The sequence below is a fragment of the Dermochelys coriacea genome, chromosome 8, assembly GCF_009764565.3.
Source record: "Dermochelys coriacea isolate rDerCor1 chromosome 8, rDerCor1.pri.v4, whole genome shotgun sequence".
Classification (NCBI taxonomy): domain Eukaryota; kingdom Metazoa; phylum Chordata; order Testudines; family Dermochelyidae; genus Dermochelys; species Dermochelys coriacea.
In genome coordinates, this window is record NC_050075.1 from 87916911 (window position 1) to 87936988 (window position 20078).

The window sequence follows — 20078 nt, forward strand, 5'->3', positions numbered from 1 at the left end:
CAACGAGGCTGGTGTTTGCCACAGGGCATTTGAAATTCTTGCCACCCCTTCATGGAGAGGCAAGGCCACCCTATCCGGTGCTGAAGAGGACAGCACATTGAACAGGGAGTCTGAGGGCTCTTCCATCTCCTCAGCCTGGAGGTGGAGGCTCACTGCCACCCTTTTTAGGAGGTCTTGGTGGGCCCGGTAGTCCTCCAGCGGGACGGAGGGGGGCAGGGCAGCAATCAGCTCCTCCGGACGGGGCGAGGCCGATACAGTGCTTTGGATGTCATCCGGCACCGGAGGATCCATCACCTGGTCAGTACCGGACACGGTACTGAGGACACAGGTGCCACCAACCTTTTTTCTGGTGGTCTAAAGATGGACACCGATGGTGCTTCCGAGGCCCTAGCCACCGAGCGAGCCCCCACCAGGGGATGCGCCAGAGGCCATGGTGCCCACTGGTACCACTGGGCTAACCACGATGCTTTGTGCCATTGTGCTTGCTGAGGCACCAGCAGGGCTGGCTGTTCAGGCTGGCTAGCTTGGCCTGTAGACTGGTGGCTGTGAGGGGAGGCTGGGCTGGCATATGATCCGCTGCTGCCTCTGGATCAGGAGTATCGGCGGTGCCAGGATCTATGTTGGCCACGGGACGTCGATCTCGATGTGGAGGAGCGGCACCGACGGTAGTAGTTGCTCTGCGAACGGCCTCGATGGGCGGACCCACATCGGCGAGATTCCGGCAATCAACACCTGGGGCTATGATGCCTTAGCGGAGACTTGGAACTGCAGTCAGAGAGGTAATGGCATCGACGATCATGCCACGACCGACTGCAGTATCTCCTGCGAGAAGAGGACCATTGGAGAGGCCGCCACGGTCCTGTCGATATTCGCTTTACGAAGATGAGCGGTGCCGGGAGTCCCGGTTGGACAGCACCCATCTGGACAGTCTGGCCGGTGTCAAGGGCAATCTACATGGACTGAGCCCTGAACGGTCGCTGGGTGGTAAGCGGTGTTGGGAACGTTTCCTCAACCAAGACCGGTACTTGGCTGGTGGCGACTGTGCTGATCCCAGCGGAGGCTTGCCTCTGGAGCATGGGGCCGACATCGATGGAGCTCCGGGCACTGGCACGGACATGACCTCCCTGGCTTCCTGGAGGGCTTTGGGTGTAGATCGCATCTGGACATCCAGAGAGGCCTGCTCCGAAGGGGCCAGGCTACTCTGCTCAATGAGTCGGAGGCCTAGGGCCCAATGGGGATCGAGGACTACCCAACATGAGCCTAACCTCTGTCCCAGATTTCCATCAGTGCTGTTGCGAAGAGGGAGTCTTTCTGGTCCTCTTGGCGTGCCCCATGGATGGGGAGCAGTGCCGATGGGATGATGGTTCCAGAGGGTTTCCGCATACCAACACCACAGTGCCGGGTACTGGTTCGGAGCAGCGTGCCGGGGTCGGAGCCGGGACTAGCGCTGACTCCATCAGGATGGCCCGGAGCCTAATGTCCCTTTCTTTTTTAGTCCAGGACTTGAAAGACCTGCAGGTCTTGCACGTTTCGCTGATATGGGTTTCTCTCAAGCAGCACAGACAATCCATGTGTGGGTCGGTCCTTGGCATAGAGCGCCTACAAGAGCCACACAACTTAAAGCCTGGGGTGCAGGGCATGCCCTGACCCGGGCTCAATGACAAGCTAAACTAACTGAATTAGCTAACTGACTACAGGTACTACTGAACAAATGAAGAGCTGGGGACGAGCTGCAGCAAAGCTGGAGCTGAGCAGTTCCGAGGCACCTTCACTGGCAGCAAGAAGGAACTGAGGGCTGGGAGAGTGCAGCCCCCCTTATAGCACACCAGGCAGGTGCCGCTCCAGGTGTCACTACGGGTACTGCTGGGGAAAAACTTCTGGCACCGGTGCACATGGCAAGCATGCACACCTATTGTGGAATACACGTGAGCAATCACACGAAGAAGAACTAATCTTTCATTCCTGCCATAACTAAACAGTTACACTGAAAAATATTATTATGGATTTTTCCTGATCTATTATCTTAAATAAATCAATGTAAACACTCAAGATAAATCCTGGAACACAACTTTTAATTAAGCAATTATACACTGTACCAAGATATCTAGTGGTGACATTTATTTAAGAAGTGAAACCTACTAGATATTTAATGTAATTTGCTATTTTATAACAAAGAGCAACAATGCTCAATAGGGGATTTGATGTGATTAGCCCTGTCCAAGAGATTAACCAAAATGAAAGGAGACAAAACAGTCCAGGACATATACAGTGTTTTAAATGTACTGGTGATTTGCCAGTCCCTAGATAAAGACCCACTTTAATAGTGAAATAATATTCAGGGCCAAATTTGGCTGTCTCTCATGTCAAAGTATTGTGGAAGCAATTTCATAATTTTACATAGAAAGATAAATGTTCTTCATTAGATAAAAGATATAGGGCAAGAACTTAATATTCTTTAAGCATATTATAACAGTTTATTCTTTTTCTGTCTCTCACTATCTTTCTACACTAGAAAGTCTGAGGGACGTTTTTTCTAGGGATCAACAGACAGCTGGTACATCAGTGAAATGGAGGAAAGTACTAAAAAATTACCAGATTGGACTGGATTGTTTATGCTATTCTGTGGGTGCACTAAGGAAGTTGGAAAGCATAATGAGCTCCTCCTGCCTCGAGCGTCTGCTCCACTACAGGGCACAATTGCAATGTAGGACAGATATTTCTTCCTCTGTGCACTCCCTGGCATACAAGACACCCAAAAGGAATGTAAAAAGAAAAGGAGTACTTATGGCACCTTAGAGACTAACAAATTTATTAGAGCATAAGCTTTCGTGAGCTACAGCTCACTTCATCGGATGCATTTGGTGGAAAAAACAGAGTAGAGATTGTGTGTGGGGAAACTTGCTGTACTCCCTCACAGCAAACTTCCTCCCCTGAGCTCCCTTCAGGGTGGTGAAGCTCCTTGCTGCCCATACTGCAGCACTGTGTAGACATGGAACAGCAAAGCCTACAAAAGCAGCTCACCTTCTTTGGAACACCATGAAATGCAATGAAAAATCAAGAATATGAGGTATGCAGGTCAATCAATTTATGCCTCGTAATAATTGATCAACCACAGTGAGTATGGTAAAGGACTGTATCAGGAGGAACCTGAATTTACATCTGTGATTAATCACTATGTAACCATGAAAAACTCATTTGACCACCTTGTACCTCAGTCAATGAAGCTGCAAATTATGAAAGGCAAGAATCTCACTGACAATAAAATTCTAGATTTAAGGTAATTTATCTTGGTCCTGCATAAACCAACTGTAATTCCTCCCCTACCCCTGCAAAAAAACAACAATAACAAAAAACAAAAAACCCCAAAACAAACAAACAAACAAAAAAACCCTACTCCAAACCCCCCCCAATCCTTTACATTCCTGTTATGTCCTACATTGCATTCTCCCCTCCCCCTGCCCCCGGATACAGGTTACAAACATCACTGAAATGTATATTTAAATTAAACTATCTGAATTTCACAAAATCAGAAGGACCCGAGTGTGACAAAAGGCAGAATAAGAATGCACTTGGGAGATTTTATTTTCTAGCACTGCATAACAAAGTTAGGCCACATTCAGGCTATGAAATTTAGAGCTCCATTCTACACAGCAAGAGAATAGAAAAGGTCCAAAGGGTAAGAAGGATGATAAATACCCAGGCTGCTTCCAGTGTCACAATGTTCACATTGCTGCTTTAGTGCGCTAGTGTGAATCTGTCTATCGGGCTGGGAATAGCACCTTCCAAGCTGCAGTGTAGACCCAATGGGGCCAGGATTTCACCCTGAATTGTATTGTTTAGAGTAGAGAGGACAGAGTCATCCCAAGCATAAACTGACTCTTTTAAAGCCATTTGAATTACACTAGCAACGAATAAGGCCCAAGTACTTAAATAATATGTAAATGGCGTTTGTAAGATGCTCCAGTGATGGTAGCAGTATAATCTATGCACCTTTTGGACTGATATTAAATACAAGGATGAAAGACAGAAAAAATCCTCAAAACTAGGTACAAGATTTTCAACATAAGGGGGGAAAATTTTGGAGTAACTTATGAACAGCAGTGGGAGAAGGAATCAAGTTATTTTTGGTTATTGGTAGGTGCAAACAATATCTTGATCAGACCAGACTGACGCAGCTTCTTTTCACTCATTACAAAGTTTCCATAGGTCCACTGTTGCCAAGTCCATGAGCACGCCAAACCAATGCTGGCAAAGCCATGACTGGGAGATCATGACAACTCTGGCTTTGTCCCTTTTGATCTTCATGAGGGTGCTGCTGATTAGCAGGATCAGTGGGAAGTCATATATCAGGTCACCTGTCCAAGACAGGAGAAAGGCATCAGAAAGCTATCCACTGTTGAGATTTTGCAGGGAGAAGAACTGGTGGTATTTCCTGTTCTGCCTGGTGGCAAACAGGTCCACTTATAGGTTTCAGAGTAGTAGCCGTGTTAGTCTGTATTCACAAAAAGAAAAGGAGTACTTGTGGCACCTTAGAGACTAACAAATTTATTAGAGCATAAGCTTTCATGAGCTACAGCTCACTTCATCGGATGCATTTGGTGGAAAAAACAGAGGGGAGATTGATATACACACACACAGAGAACATGAAACAATGGATTTATCATACACACTGTAAGGAGAGTGATCACTTAAGATAAGCCATCACCAGCAGCGGGGGGGGGGGGTCTATAAGCAAGGACTGGCCTGTCTCCCAAGATCTGTGAGAGTGATGGGTCGTCCTTCAGGATAGGTTGTAGATCCTTGATGATGCGTTGGAGAGGTTTTAGTTGGGGGCTGAAGGTGATGGCTAGTGGCGTTCTGTTATTTTCTTTGTTGTTGGCCCAACAACAACAACTTCTCCAATGCATCATCAAGGATCTACAACCTATCCTGAAGGACGACCCATCACTCTCGCAGATCTTGGGAGACAGACCAGTCCTTGCTTACAGACAGCCCCGCAAAATCTGAAGCAAATACTCACCAGCAACCACACACCACACAACAAAACCACTAACCCAGGAACCTATCCTTGCAACAAAGCCCGTTGCCAACTCTGTCCACATATCTATTCAGGGGACACCATCATAGGGCCTAATCACATCAGCCACATTATCAGAGGCTCGTTCACCTGCACATCTACCAATGTGATATATGCCATCATGTGCCAGCAATGCCCCTCTGCCATGTACATTGGTCAAACTGGACAGTCTCTACGTAAAAGAATGAATGGACACAAATCAGACGTCAAGAATTATAACATTTAAAAACCAGTTGGAGAACACTTCAATCTCTCTGGTCACTCGAGTACAGACCTAAGAGTGGCTATCCTTCAACAAAAAAGCTTCAAAAACAGACTCCAACGAGAGACTGCTGAATTGAAATTAATTTGCAAACTGGATACAATTAACTTAGGCTTGAATAGAGACTGGGAATGGATGAGTCATTACACAAAGTAAAACTATTTCCCCATGTTATTTCTCCCTCCCACCCCACCCCCCACTGTTCCTCAGATATTCTTGTTAACTGCTGGAAATAGCCTACCTTGCTTGTCACCATGAAAGGTTTTCCTCCTTCCCCCCCGCTGCTGGTGATGGCTTATCTTAAGTGATCACTCTCCTTACAGTGTGTATGATAAACCCATTGTTTCATGTTCTCTGTGTGTGTATATCAATCTCCCCTCTGTTTTTTCCACCAAATGCATCCGATGAAGTGAGCTGTAGCTCACGAAAGCTTATGCTCTAATAAATTTGTTAGTCTCTAAGGTGCCACAAGTACTCCTTTTCTTTAGGTCCACTTATAGAGTTCCCAACCTCTGGAAGATCATTCTGATGACCTCTGAGTGGAGGGACCACTCGTGGAGAGAAAAGAATGACCTGCTAAGGCGATCCCCCAGCGTGTTTCAGACGCCAGGGAGATGTAGGGCCTCAATGCAGGTGTTGTGCTGGATAGAGGGCTGAAGACCATACTCCCTCCTGTCTGTTGACATAGAATACGGACACTGTATTGTCCATCAACACCTGTACCACCTGATGGGACCGCTGAAGAAGGAATGCTTTGCAAGCCAAACGGATGGCCCCGAGTTCCCTGACATTGATGTGCAGTGACAGCTCTTCCTGGGACCACAACCCCTGGGTTTTGAGTGCTCCAGAGTGGACTCCCCAACCCAGGTTGGACGCATCTGATACTAGTACCATCATGGGTTTCGGAGTTGCAAAGGGTACTCCTTCAGACATATTTCCCGGGTCGGACCCCCATTCCAGAGCAGTAAGTACCTGTGGCGGAATTGTGAGGACCTTGTCCAGGTGGTACCTGGCTGGGTTGTAGACCAACACAAGCCACATCTGGAGGGGTCTGAATCATAGTTGTGCATGCTGCCAAGTGCCGTAAGTTCACACTGCCATGTGCCCTAGCAACCTGAGGAATACCCTGGCTATGGTGATCGGGTGACTGGTAAGTTGGGCAATGAGATCCTACATTGCCTTGAATCTGGGTTCCAGGAGAAAAGCCCTGTCTCAGGTAGAGTCCAAAACCGCCCCGATGAATTCTATTCTCTGCACCTGGGACCAAGGTGGATTTTCGTTCATTTATCAAGCGACCCAGAGCTCAGCAAGTGGCTTGCACCAGGTCGATGCTGTGATGAACCTGTACCTTCAAGCGACCCCGATGAGCCAATCGTTGAGGTACAGGTAGATCTGAACATCCCGGCATCTTAGGTAAGCTGCAACTACCGCCATGCATTTCGTGAACATCTTTGATGCTGTAGCCAGGCCAAATGGCAGCACTGCGAATTGGTAGCAGGCCCATCCTACTACGAACCACAGAAACCTCCTGTGCCTGTGGAAAATTGAGATATGAAAGTACAGGTCCCTTAGGTCGAGGGCAGCGTACCAATCTCCAGGATTCCAGAAGAAGATAAAAGAAGCCAGGGAGACCATGCGGAACTTCAACTTTTTGAGATATTTGTTGAGGCTTCGTAAGTCCAATATGGGGCGCAGACCCCCATTAGTCTTCAGTATCAGGAAATACAGAGAGTAGAACCCTTTCCCTCTTAGATGCATGGGGGCTTCCTCTATGGCCCCTACCACAGGAGGGCTTGCACCTCGTGGGCGAAAAGTTGCTCATGAGAAGGGTCCATGAAGAGGGATGGGGAAGGGGGGTGGAGAGGGGAATAGAAATAAACTGGAGGGTATATCTCACTGTTCCTGTACTGAGGATCCACCAGTCCGATGTTGTAGCAGCCCAAGCAGAGAGGAAAGGAAACAGGTGATTTGAAAACAAAAGGGATGCAGGATCCTGGCTGCAGACTGGAAGGTTGCCCTCGGCACACCCTCAAAATGCTGGCTTGCTTCCAGGCGAGTAGCGGGCAGAGCCCAAATAGGAGGAAGAGGCTGGTTGTTGGCCTTGATGGTGCTTTTAGCCCTTGCCCTTTTTACGGTAGAGCTCTGGTTGGGCTTGGCCTCCTGGTCTTTGAGGTTGCTGTGGCTTAAACCTCTTTCTGGCAGGAGCCAATGTGTAGAGTCCTAGGGAACATAAAGTAGCCCTAGAGTCCTAAAAACCATGTAACCATGAGACTGTCTGTTCCACGAACAGGCCTAGGCCATTAAAAGGGAGGTCCTGAATTGACTGCTGGGCCACCATCAACAGTCCCGAAGATAGCAGCCATGATGCTTGTCTTATTGCCACAGCCATAGTGATGGATCTGGCTGCTGAGTCCACCATGTTGGAGGCTGTTTGAAGGGAGGTTCTTGCCACATTTCTCTCTTCCTCTAAAATAGCCAGGAATTCCTTCTTGGAGTCCTCTGGCAGCGAGTCTGCGAACTTTGCCACAGACTGCCACACTGTGAAGTCAGACCTCTCAAGTAAAGCCTGATGGTTTGCCATGTGTAATTGGAGGCTGGCAGACAAATAAACTTTTCTGCCGAATAAGTTTAGCCTCTTTCCGTCTTTGTTCTTGGGAGTTGGGCCAGGTTGTCTCTGCCTGTCTCTCTAGTTGACCGCATAAACCTCTAGTGTTTGGGGCTGGGTGTGAATATAAGTACTTAAAGCCCTTAGCAGGGACGTAATAATTCCTCTCCGCCCATTTGGAGATGGGCGGGAGAGAGGACGGGGTCTGCCATAAGGTTTTGACCAATTTTACCACCCCTTCGTGGACCAGCAGTGCTACCCTAGATGGGGCCGCCACAGCCAAAATGTCAAAGAGGGCGTCAGAGGGTTCCGCCAGCTCCTCTGTTTCTAACCCCAGGTTCGCCACCACCCGCTTTAACAGATCTGGGTGTGCCTTGAAATCGTCCTGAGGCACTGTCTGGGATGGTCCTGCCACTGCCTTGTTGGGTGAGGAGGATGAGGAGGGGAGGGCAGGGGGAGGGGTCTGGCTCTGCGTCCCCCATAAGGGTGGCCTCATCCAAGTCCAGAAGGTGCTAGTAGATACCTTGCTCGGATCCTTACTCTGGAGTGTGGGGGGGGAGAAGGAGGGGCACGGGTGGGAGATTGTCACTGACTGCCTCTCTGATGCCCCAACACCAATCGTTGCATCTGGGTTTCCGATGCCTGGGGGAACACCCATGGGTTCCAAAAGTGCCACAGGGTGGGCCATTGGTCCTGGGGGCGTGCACTGGCTCATAGTCCCGGTGGAACCCCCACCCCGATCTGTCTGGGTAGGCCTGGCTCAAGGGAAACGCAGTCTCCTCAGCCTCTGAGCCCGAGGAGGAAAGTTCCTGCCTTGGGGACCATGGCGGTGCCGTCGCCGTGTCCATCTCCCTTCCATGCCTACCCTCCTGGCACTTGCTGCTGGGGGAGAGGTGCTGGGGTTCGGGGTCTTGATACATTCTGCCCGGGGACCAGTAGCGGAGCTCGGTGCATTGACGACTGTAAACCGGCGATCAATGTCTGGAGTTCTGAGATGAATGCCGGGACTCCAAATACAGGAATGGGACTGTCTCAACTCTGGGGATTGTTGCTGTGAGTCCAGCGATCAGCATCTCAGACCCAGGAGTAGTAAGATGAGGGCCTGAAACATAAACCCTTTTATCAGAGGTCTGGTATGAGGCCTAAGGCCTGAACTAAAGTAACGGTCAAGACTTTGCTAACATAAAGCAAAATTAAGCTGTGAGCCAGAGGCAGGCCCTGCTTGTAGAAGCTGACAAGGGAAGGACTGATGTTGCGAAATATATATATATATACACACACACACACCCACACACCTAAAAGGTACTCGACACTAGAGATATCAGAACACTCCTATACTTGCACATTCCACACACATAACAAGGAACAAGCTGACCCATCCCAAAGACAGGGGCAAAATGATGGATAGAGTTGTTTTGTTTGAGCCAACATGTACAAGGTGAGAGACCTTACTGCATAGAGGGGTTGTACCTTGCTACGTAGAGGAGTTGCACCTCGATACGTCAGGAGTGATGTGTAACTTGTTTGTACCTGTGCATAAGAATGCATCCCTTTCATTGGATGTGGATGTCATTGTCCAGCCTATGGGGCAGTGGAGTGTCCCGTCACTGACTGAGCTGTGTCCATTATCACATATGTTTGAGCAGAACTGTAGACATCTGATCTGGGGAGCTAGAAACTGTGTTTCATTTGACCGGGTGCATTTGTACCTTATCGGAGTCTGTGGTCATTGGGGGTTCTCTCGGGGTCTGCTGTGTCAGCTATCTGTGCAGAGCCGAGGCAGCACACAGAGGGAACATGCATGCAGCCAACTGTTATCAGCATTGGATAGAGCAGAGCACCACACCGGTGGCGTCTGACAATACCAGGGACTGACAGCATGGTTCTGGGGACCTACACCATGGCTTAGGTGACCACTGTTGCTCTGAGGGTCGATGCCAACGCTCCAATGACCATTGCCGTGATTCCGGGGACCGGAGGCGTGTTGGGTCTTCGCTGACTGCCCGAACAATGATGCCATACCTCAAGGGACCAATGCTAAGAGTCCAGCGAATGGTGCCAGGAGCTCTGGTCAGTATGGGTAGGTCGAAAGCGCGTCTCTGGAGATGGCTGCTCTGATGCCAATAGCTGTGGTGCCAGGGAGCAATGCCTCAAGAATGGAGAACGTTGTGTGGGCCTCGGTGACAGCTTCCCTCTTTAGACGACAACATCTTGACAGGGCGGTGGTGGCGGCATAGGCAAAGACATGATGTCTTTAGCAGCCTGGAAGACCTCCTGTGTGAATGGAACCTCCAGGTGCGGGGATCTCTGCCACTACCCAGGGTGGCTGGTAGGTCCCTAGGAGGGCTTGATAACCTAGCCAGTAATGCAGGTGCCTGGCTGAGCGCCAGAGAAGATACGCTGCCACACACGGACCTATGCTGCTCTCTGGATTTCCCCTTCCGTGTACAGGACATCGAGGAGTGCCCTCTCCCGGTGTGCCTCTTCTGCTTCTTAGCAGACACTGGGGATGGGGATTGGCGATGGGCGGAGATTGGTGCAGGCAGCGCACTTCGCACTGATGCCACAGTGCTCGGTGCAGAGTCCAATCGTGTCAGCTCAGAGGGCTGAGTCCATAAGGACTCTTAGTCTTAGGCCCTGCTCCTCTTTAGTTCTTGGCTTGAAGCTTTTGCAGACGCAACACTTTGTCGCTAACATGGGTTTCCCCCAAGCACTTCAAGCAGCTTTGGTGTGGGTTGCTGACTGGCATAGGTTTTTTGCAGCAATCAGAAGGCTTGAAGCCCGGGGACCGGGGCATGGCCCGTCCTTGGGCTAAGTCCCTCAGGGGACTATCTAACTTATCTACAGCACTGTTAAGCTTTCTATCAAGAGAACAATTAAAATTACTTATCTAAAAACTATTTACACAAAAGGCTGAAGGAAAAAAAACACTGGGCTGAGACCACTTGCCAAGGCAAGGAGACATTCCAGCACTGTCACTGGCGGTAAGAAGGAACTGAGGGAGTGGGGAGCCGGCGGCACCCCTTATACCAGTGCATACGCACGTCTCTCCAAAGGGTGCCAGAGTTGGTCCCCTATGGATACCACTGAGGGAAAAACTTCCGGCACCGGTGCATGTGGTGAGCATACGACATATCTAACATGGAATGGACATAGCAAGCACTTGAAGAAGAATAAATATGATCAGATAGGCAAAGACTTTACTCCAATGCTGCTTCCTGAGACTGTTGTACAGGTCTCACTTCTCACTTTGAAATGCCATTCCAGACATTCTGACTAACAATAAAGTCTTTCTCTTCCTTGGGCACTGTATTTAACAGGGCCAAATATAAGATAAACCAAGCATCTCAAGTCAAGTTCTTCCCTCACTGTCATTATACTGAAGTTAATGAAGAAAAATAAAGAAACAGGTCAAAGCCCAGATAACTCCCTTTTCTTATAAAATATATGCCTCGTCAACTTTTTTTTTCCATGAACCAGGCTGAAAAAAGGTGCTGTCTGTGTTGGAGGGTTTCCGACTAAACCCTAACAGGCCAATTGAGTCCTATACAGATGTACTCTGCTTTTTGTTGTTAAAAATAAAAGGAAAGGAAAGAAAAGAAATACAAAATATAAATCAGTGAGTGAAATGGTTGGTTAGGAACCTTCTGCAGAACTTAAAGTTGATTCTGATTTTCAAAGTAATATTGCAATAATAGGGTTATCCCTTTTCAGCATGAACAGCTCGTCAAATTTCAGGGCTCTGGGGATGTTCCAGTTGGCAGCAGAAATTGGTAGAATCTAGTATTTTCTTTGATGCAATCTTGTTTATTTACAAGGTATGTACAAAGCCCTGTTTCTCCAAACACAGCAGGAACTAAGAAGAAAAGAAACAGTTTCTTAGCTTACAGCCCTTAGCCCTCTTTAGCCAATACCCAACCAAAAGCTCCAGTGCTTAACTTGTAATGAAAGAGGTGCCAGAGCTCGAACAATATTTTTACATTCATAATGGATGCAGCAAGCCCAGAGGTGCCAGGGCTATGAACTGTGAAGCCTAGAAGTGCCAGGGCAAGCCCCGGCACAAATTAAACACTGAAAAGCTCTCTGGCTTTTCCAGGGTCATACACCATGCTCACAGGCTTGGCTTTCTTGCTTTTTTTTTGCCTCTGCCTCCTTCTCTTTTGTCTGTTCTCAGTTTTTGTATGTTCTGTCTTCCCTCTCTCCCCCACCCACACCTCAGCACTAGCATATATATTCTGTTCCTGTGATAAATTTAACTTTACCTAACACAAAGAATATACTCTTACTTCTCAGGCTCTAAACATCATCACACTTGCCGGAACTGTGCTTATTAAGTCTAGATGAAGATCCCTATATTCCAGTGCATTTTGGGAAAAGACATCTGACAACCCCTCTCTAAGCCTGGGATGTAAAGGACTTTGCCTACTTCATGTACTTATGTGGCAACCACAACTTTAGGATTCCAAAGACTTAACACTATTTTTTTTAATGACATTTGAAAGTTTCTAGTCCTCACTTTGCAAAGCAAACCTTCTAAACACAAATTGAGTGTAGCCAAAGCAGGGTTGTCTTTCTGAGTCTGCACGCAGCCTGATCATTATAATAGAGATACACTCCTTAGCCTCTCATTAAAAAAGGAAAACAACTCATTTTAGACCAAAATTCATTCCCATCCCATAGAAACTTGATATTATTTCACTGTTTGTTACCGTCAGTTATATTAATCACAACTGCTGAATCATAACAGTGAGACTAAAGAGCAGTTTGTATGCATTACAAATTAGATTTAGGGCAGGTCTACACCAGGGGGTTAAGTCAACCTAAGTTACGCAACTCCAGCTACATGAATAATGTAGCTGGAGTTGACATAGCTTAAGTGGACTTATTGCGGTGTCTACACTGTGCGGGGTCAACAGGAGAAACTCTCCCATCGACTTACCTTACGCTTCTCATTCCGGTGGAGTATTGAGTCGATGGGAGAGCGATCTGCAGTTGATTTAGCGAGTCTTCACTAGACCTGCTAAATGAACCCCCGGTGGATCGATGGCCGCAGCATCGATCCCCAGTAAGTGTAGACATACTTTTAGTAGGGCTATGGCCCACCACCATCTGTGCAATTGAGATTAAGGATTCTGAAATTGTGGCTCTAAGTTCCCTTTGGTGCAGACACTGGAAATAGCTCACCTCAAAAAGTAAGTGGTATAAAGAGATGCAGGCAGTATGTTGAGCCAAGACACAACTCCCACATACACTCCACCCTCACCCCAGCCCTGACCAAAATGCCACCCTGGTGCTAAAGAAAAAGTAAACTACAAAATTTTTTAGGGATTGTTTGATTATTTCCTGCAAACCCAGGAAAAGGGGGTGGGGAGGGGTGGGGGGGGAAGAGCAGAAAGGAAAGGAACTGTAATTCCAGTATGCAGCATATACTCATACTTTTGTGCCTAAGTCTTCCTCATTTCCTGAGAAATACTCCCAAACAGGCATTCCAATTCTACAAAAAACAAAAGGTTACTAAACAATATAAAATATTTTTGAATTAATGGTCAGTAAAGTCATAGACCATGGTAATCTACTAATATAGAGCATAATTTAAATATTACATGTATTCAAGAGATAGACCCAGGTGTCAACCTTCATAATCTCCCCAAAATTCAGAGGTTCTTGGGTCAGTCCACCATAGAGAGCCACAGGTTAGTCACCAAGTTGAGAGCTGGATCTAAATTTCTGGAGTGTTTAATTCTGGAGTTTTGGTATAAGCCATTTTCTATTTCTTTCTTTTAAAATATATTTGTACAAATGAAGATCAATGATATGCTACCTGACATCAATTCCAGTAAATATAGAAATGTTTAGAATAATTCAGATCTGCAAATCTAACTGGTATAATCATCTAAACAGGGTTCCGTTAAGCTTGTATAAAATATTACTCATGGATATAATTTTTCTCACTACGATGTTTCAATGGAAATCAAGATGGTATTTTCCATTGTGTTTATCTTCTGACAGAACATGCTATTGGGTAACCTCATATAATATGTGGCAAAAGATACTTATTAAATAAGAGATGAAAGTATATTTTTAATGCTTGGTTGTTACAGGAGACATTTACTTTTCTGGAAGATCAATACCAAGTATAAAACAAACTTTTAAAGAAACAATAGAGTTTATATTTGGGTACATTTTTTCAGTGACACATAACTCCTACTAACAACAATGGATGTGCCCATCCTTTTACCCACACTGGAAATTAGCTCTAAAAGATTATGGATGGCTAAATTGGAAAAGTATAGAATGATAAAAGTCATAATGGGTAGCACGCTATACTGTCAACGTTTTTCATGCTAATTGTGTGAGAAGTAAATTCAATAATCAAAGAGGTTACATCCAAAATATGGAAAACTACCCGACCTTGTGCAGAATGTCAGATAGAAAATACTGATATGCATTTATTAAGATTAAACTTTATCTCATGTTTAAGTTCTTCAAATATAGACAAGGCCTTCTTTTATTTCATAGAAATTTTTTTTATAAATACTACTCTTTTGTAGTAGAATACAACAGTCACATACAAATAATACATCAGTTTTCTTTGAAGAGGTTGGTAAAGTGAGAAGCAAATAGACAAGCAAATGCTCAGCTATCAAGTTTAAAAGGCTATCTGCTTAATTAGATTTCTGTAATTAAGCAGACACTTTGGTTAACCTATTGTACTCCAGCCTTCAGCATAACTTCAAACCTCATACATGAGGGTCAAACATTTAAGTCAGGATATGAACATCAGTGTGACAATTCTGACACTACTATGCACATAATATTATTATTATATTATTTGTACTATCGCAATGCTAATGAACCCTAGTCACGGATGAGGACCCAATTGTGCTGCTGTACAAACATGTACCTGAAGCCAGACAAATGTCTCTGTAACATACAGTAATTGTTTTACAGTGAGAAGTTGTTAAAGTGTATCTCTAGCTTCTGAGACAAATGCTCCAGCAGCAAACCAACTCAGTAACTCCCCTCACATGTATTATCTGAATAGCTCATATTACACTTATAGTATAATATAATATATAAATTACTGCATTTTCAAACTTAGGAGAAGTTAAGCAAGATAAAGTAATCAATACAAGACTATTTAACCCATTTGTTTGGAATCTTCAATATATTAGCCAAATCCTGCAATCCTTTGACTCTGGTGTTATTGGAATTTTCACCAGAGCAAGGACTGTAGGATTTGTCCCTATATTATTAAATAATCTTCACTGGTCTCTCTATTTTGACTTGTTTCTTTAACCTCTGTGCCTTCCATATGGTTTTCTTCTATGTGTTCATTGTTCTTCTACTGTTTTTCTTCACGTCAAAATTAATAAAATCTCAGACACCCCCCACCTCACTGCCAGTCCTGTAGACCTGCAAATCAACTACATCTTGTTGATCATGAGCATTTTAGGAAATGCATATCACTGTTACAGCTCACATTCTCATTTCTTTCATCTTCCTACTCTGGTCCCCATAGACGCTGCTGGTGTACACTAAAACCTCCCTAGTTCTTTTTAATATAGTACTGTTTCAAATAGTACTGCATAAGAGCACACTCGGGAACTTTTAGTGTGTACCAGCAGGGTCTACTGGGACCAGTTAATGAGTAACACATTAGTGCACTTTAGAAATCATCCTCCATTCCATACTGCACATTGCCAAATTGTTTAGACCAGCCCTTAGTTAGGCAGGGGGTGAGACTGGTTTCGTTCTATGCTGCCCTCAACTTCCAACTTGTTCCTTAATAAAGCTTTGTTCTTAAAATGCACACTAGTTAAAACTGCAACTGAAACCAGAAGGAGTGATAAAAATATTGTACCTTTCCACATTAAACATTTAACAGGTAAAGTTATTTCGACAAAAAGTTAGAGTTATTCAAGACAGAACAAAGCACTAAAAGGTAATGAAATCATCTCGATCAAATGGGTGCTTTAAATCCCCTCCCCAAAAGTATTCTGTTCCAGTTTTATGGTACAATAAAATTCCAGCTAAAAATGCATCCCATCTCCTCCTCCTGACTTATCACTGTATTGTATTTCTGACTGGAAAATGTCATGTAAAATTTAACAGAAATCCACATATCCAGGAAAAGGAAACTCAATTAAACAAAGGGCAGAAAGTACTCAGTCTGAAAAAAGAAAAATATGAAAACAATTCATAATTATTACTAGCTCTCTGTGATGAGTTGTAACTAGTGTAACCAGAAGCAAGTGTGAAAAATCGAGATGGGGTGAGAGGTAATAGGTGCCTATATAAGAAAAAGCCCCAAATATCAGGACTATAAAATTGGGACATCTGGTCATCCTAGTTGTAACTCACTAAACCCAACTGCCTAAGAGCTTATGTAAACTAGAAAATTTGCACCAGTCTACCTAAATCAATTTATAATTGATCTAGTTATACCAGTTCAGACTCTTAATGTAGATATGTTTAAAGCAGTTTAGTTTAATCAGAATTTAGACATTAGTTACATTGATGCAAGTTTTCAATACTAACAATAGCATTAGTACCATGAGGAATCCCATTGATATCAATGGAACTCCTCAGACTAGTATGAGGTACGCTCGCAGAAAGAGTCTGCAAGATTGGAATTAGTTTCTGAATAATGATTAATTTAATTTTCTAGCATCTTGCCAACTATTCCTTTGTGGATGGAAGTATCTTGTATAAATCATATGAAAAAGATTCAGCTCTTATACAGATTAACTGTCCCTCAAGCAGTAAGATACTGTACAAGCTCTCAGACTGACCTTGGAAATGATGAATGCAACCTTTGTGAATTCTGAGAGTTCTTTGAACACTTCTCCCATAGCATCTTTCATTTCTTAATATCATACAAAGGCTTTTACTTCCATAGAAACATACTTCAAAATGCAAAATTAGTATTCCAAGTATACAGTTATTTACACTACCTGGTAACATGCCTTTGTTTGCCATTACAGTTTTTCAGCAATATTATACAATACATGTACATACATTATTTCGTACAATGCCTTCACATGTGAAAAGAGAAAAAGCTTGGCTCTTAAATTTTCAGTTGACAGTTAATATTCCATTCTAATATAAAATTTTTTTTCTCACAGAAGTAATTATTACCTGTACCTTTACCATTCAATATTTAAGGAATTAAAAATTGTCAGTGATTATGCTCCACCATGCCTATGCTGACAATAAATGCCCCAAGGAAAAATACCCTTATAATTCAGAAAATACCTGCTAATTTGGCACCAGAAAATTAATAGCAATATGCTCTTTTTATATTTTTTAAAATTTATGTTTAAACACAAACTCTTCTCAAGTAAGATGAAGTCGATATTTTAAGGAGCAATTAATTCTACAGTCTAGTTTGTTCTGCAAAAGTATACATAAAACAAAACCTACGTCTATTGTACATTATTTTCAGTCTCACAAACAAAGATGTCTTTGAAAATTGGTTTGTTTTCTAGAACTTTAACTTCTGCATAAAATTATTGCAAAATGTGCTCAGAACTATACCATTTAAGCAATATTTTGCATAATTACTGATGACCATAGTCAAGCAAACAACTTAAGAAATTATAGGTTTTCTAAAGAGGTGACAAGGCAATTTCCATTGGTTTATAATGTATAAAAAGATATTGCACAATGCCATATAATTATTTCATTGCATGTAATGGAATTATATAACATTCATTGTACTTTGCAGTATTTACAAGTTATTTTATATAATCATTATATTTCTCTTGTAAGAAAAATTAATCAAATTTCTAATAAGGGTTACTACATCAAAGATAAGGAGTACTTGTGGCACCTTAGAGACTAACAAATTTATTAGAGCATAAGCTTTCGTGAGCTACAGCTCACTTCATCGGATGCATTTGGTGGAAAAAACAGAGGGGAGATTTATATACACACACAGAGAACATGAAACAATGGGTTTATCATACACACTGTAAGGAGAGTGATCACTTAAGATAAGCCATCACCAGCAGTGGGGCGGGGGGGGGGGGAAGGAGGAAAACCTTTCATGGTGACAAGCAAGGTAGGCTAATTCCAGCAGTTAACAAGAATATCTGAGGAACAGTGGGGGGTGGGGTGGGGGGGGAGAAATAACATGGGGAAATAGTTTTACTTTGTGTAATGACTCATCCATTCCCAGTCTCTATTCAAGGTCTCTGTGGGTTAATATGTTGGTAAGACCTTCCTACCAACACTACAAAAAGAAGGATTCTAGGTGGACTCCTCCTGAAGGTCGAAACAGCAGCCTGGACTTCTACATAGAGTGCTTCTGCCGACGTGCACGAGCTGAAATTGTGGAAAAGCAGCATCGCTTACCCCATAACCTCAGCCATGCAGAACATAGTGCCATCCACAGCCTCAGAAACAACTCTGACATCATAATCAAAAAGGCTGACAAAGGAGGTGCTGTCGTCATCATGAATAGGTCGGAGTATGAACAAGAGGCTACTAGGCAGCTCTCCAACACCACTTTCTATAAGCCATTACCCTCTGATCCCACTGAGAGTTACCAAAAGAAGCTACAGCATTTGCTCAAGAAACTCCCTGAAAAAGCACAAGAACAAATCCGCACAGACACACCCCTAGAACCCCAACCTGGGGTATTCTATCTGCTACCCAAGATCCATAAACCTGGAAATCCTGGACGCCCCATCATCTCAGGCATTGGCACCCTGACAGCAGGATTGTCTGGCTATGTAGACTCCCTCCTCAGTCCCTACGCTACCAGCACTCCCAGCTATCTTCGAGACACCACTGACTTCCTGAGGAAACTACAGTCCATTGGTGATCTTCCTAAAAACACCATCCTAGCCACTATGGATGTAGAAGCCCTCTACACCAACATTCCACACACAGATGGACTACAAGCCGTCAGGAACAGTATCCCCGATAATGTCACGGCTAACCTGGTGGCTGAACTTTGTGACTTTGTCCTCACCCATAACTATTTCACATTTGGGGACAATGTATACCTTCAAATCAGCGGCAATGCAATGGGTACCCGCATGGCCCCACAGTATGCCAACATTTTTATGGATGACTTAGAACAAAGCTTCCTCAGCTCTTGTCCCCTAATGCCCCTACTCTACTTGCGCTACATTGATGACATCTTCATCATCTGGACCCATGGAAAAGAAGCCCTTGAGGAATTCCAGCAGGATTTCAACAATTTCCATCCCACCATCAATCTCAGCCTGGACCAGTCCACACAAGAGATCCACTTCCTGGACACTACGGTGCTAATAAGCGATGGTCACATAAACACCAGCCTATATCGGAAACCTACTGACCGCTATTCCTACCTACATGCCTCTAGCTTTCATCGAGATCATACCACTCGATCCATTGTCTACAGCCAAGCTCTATGATATAACCGCATTTGCTCCAACCCCTCAGACAGAGACAAACACCTACAAGATCTCTATCATGCATTCCTACAACTACAATACCCACCTGCTGAAGTGAAGAAACAGATTGACAGAGCCAGAAGAGTACCCAGAAGTCACCTACTACAGGACAGGCCCAACAAAGAAAACAACAGAACGCCACTAGCCATCACCTTCAGCCCCCAACTAAAACCTCTCCAACGCATCATCAAGGATCTACAACCTATCCTGAAGGACGACCCATCACTCTCACAGATCTTGGGAGACAGGCCAGTCCTTGCTTACAGACAGCCCCCCAATCTGAAGCAAATACTCACCAGCAACCACACACCACACAACAGAACCACTAACCCAGGAACCTATCCTTGCAACAAAGCCCGTTGCCAACTCTGTCCACATATCTATTCAGGGGATACCATCATAGGGCCTAATCACATCAGCCACACTATCAGAGGCTCCTTCACCTGCGCATCTACCAATGTGATATATGCCATCATGTGCCAGCAATGCCCCTCTGCCATGTACATTGGCCAAACTGGACAGTCTCTACGTAAAAGAATGAATGGACACAAATCAGATGTCAAGAATTAGAACATTCAAAAACCAGTTGGAGAACACTTCAATCTCTCTGGTCACTCGATTACAGACCTAAGACCTATCCTTCAACAAAAAAGCTTCAAAAACAGACTCCAACGAGAGACTGCT

The 20078-nt window shown here is 44.6% G+C and overlaps 1 protein-coding gene across 4 annotated transcripts in view; it reads right to left on the reverse strand.

Moving 5' to 3' along the window:
• The window catches only part of LRRC7 (leucine rich repeat containing 7), a 380755-nt gene that overhangs the window by 159680 nt on the left and 200997 nt on the right, over positions 1–20078 (reverse strand). The gene's annotated exons all lie outside the window — the stretch shown is intronic.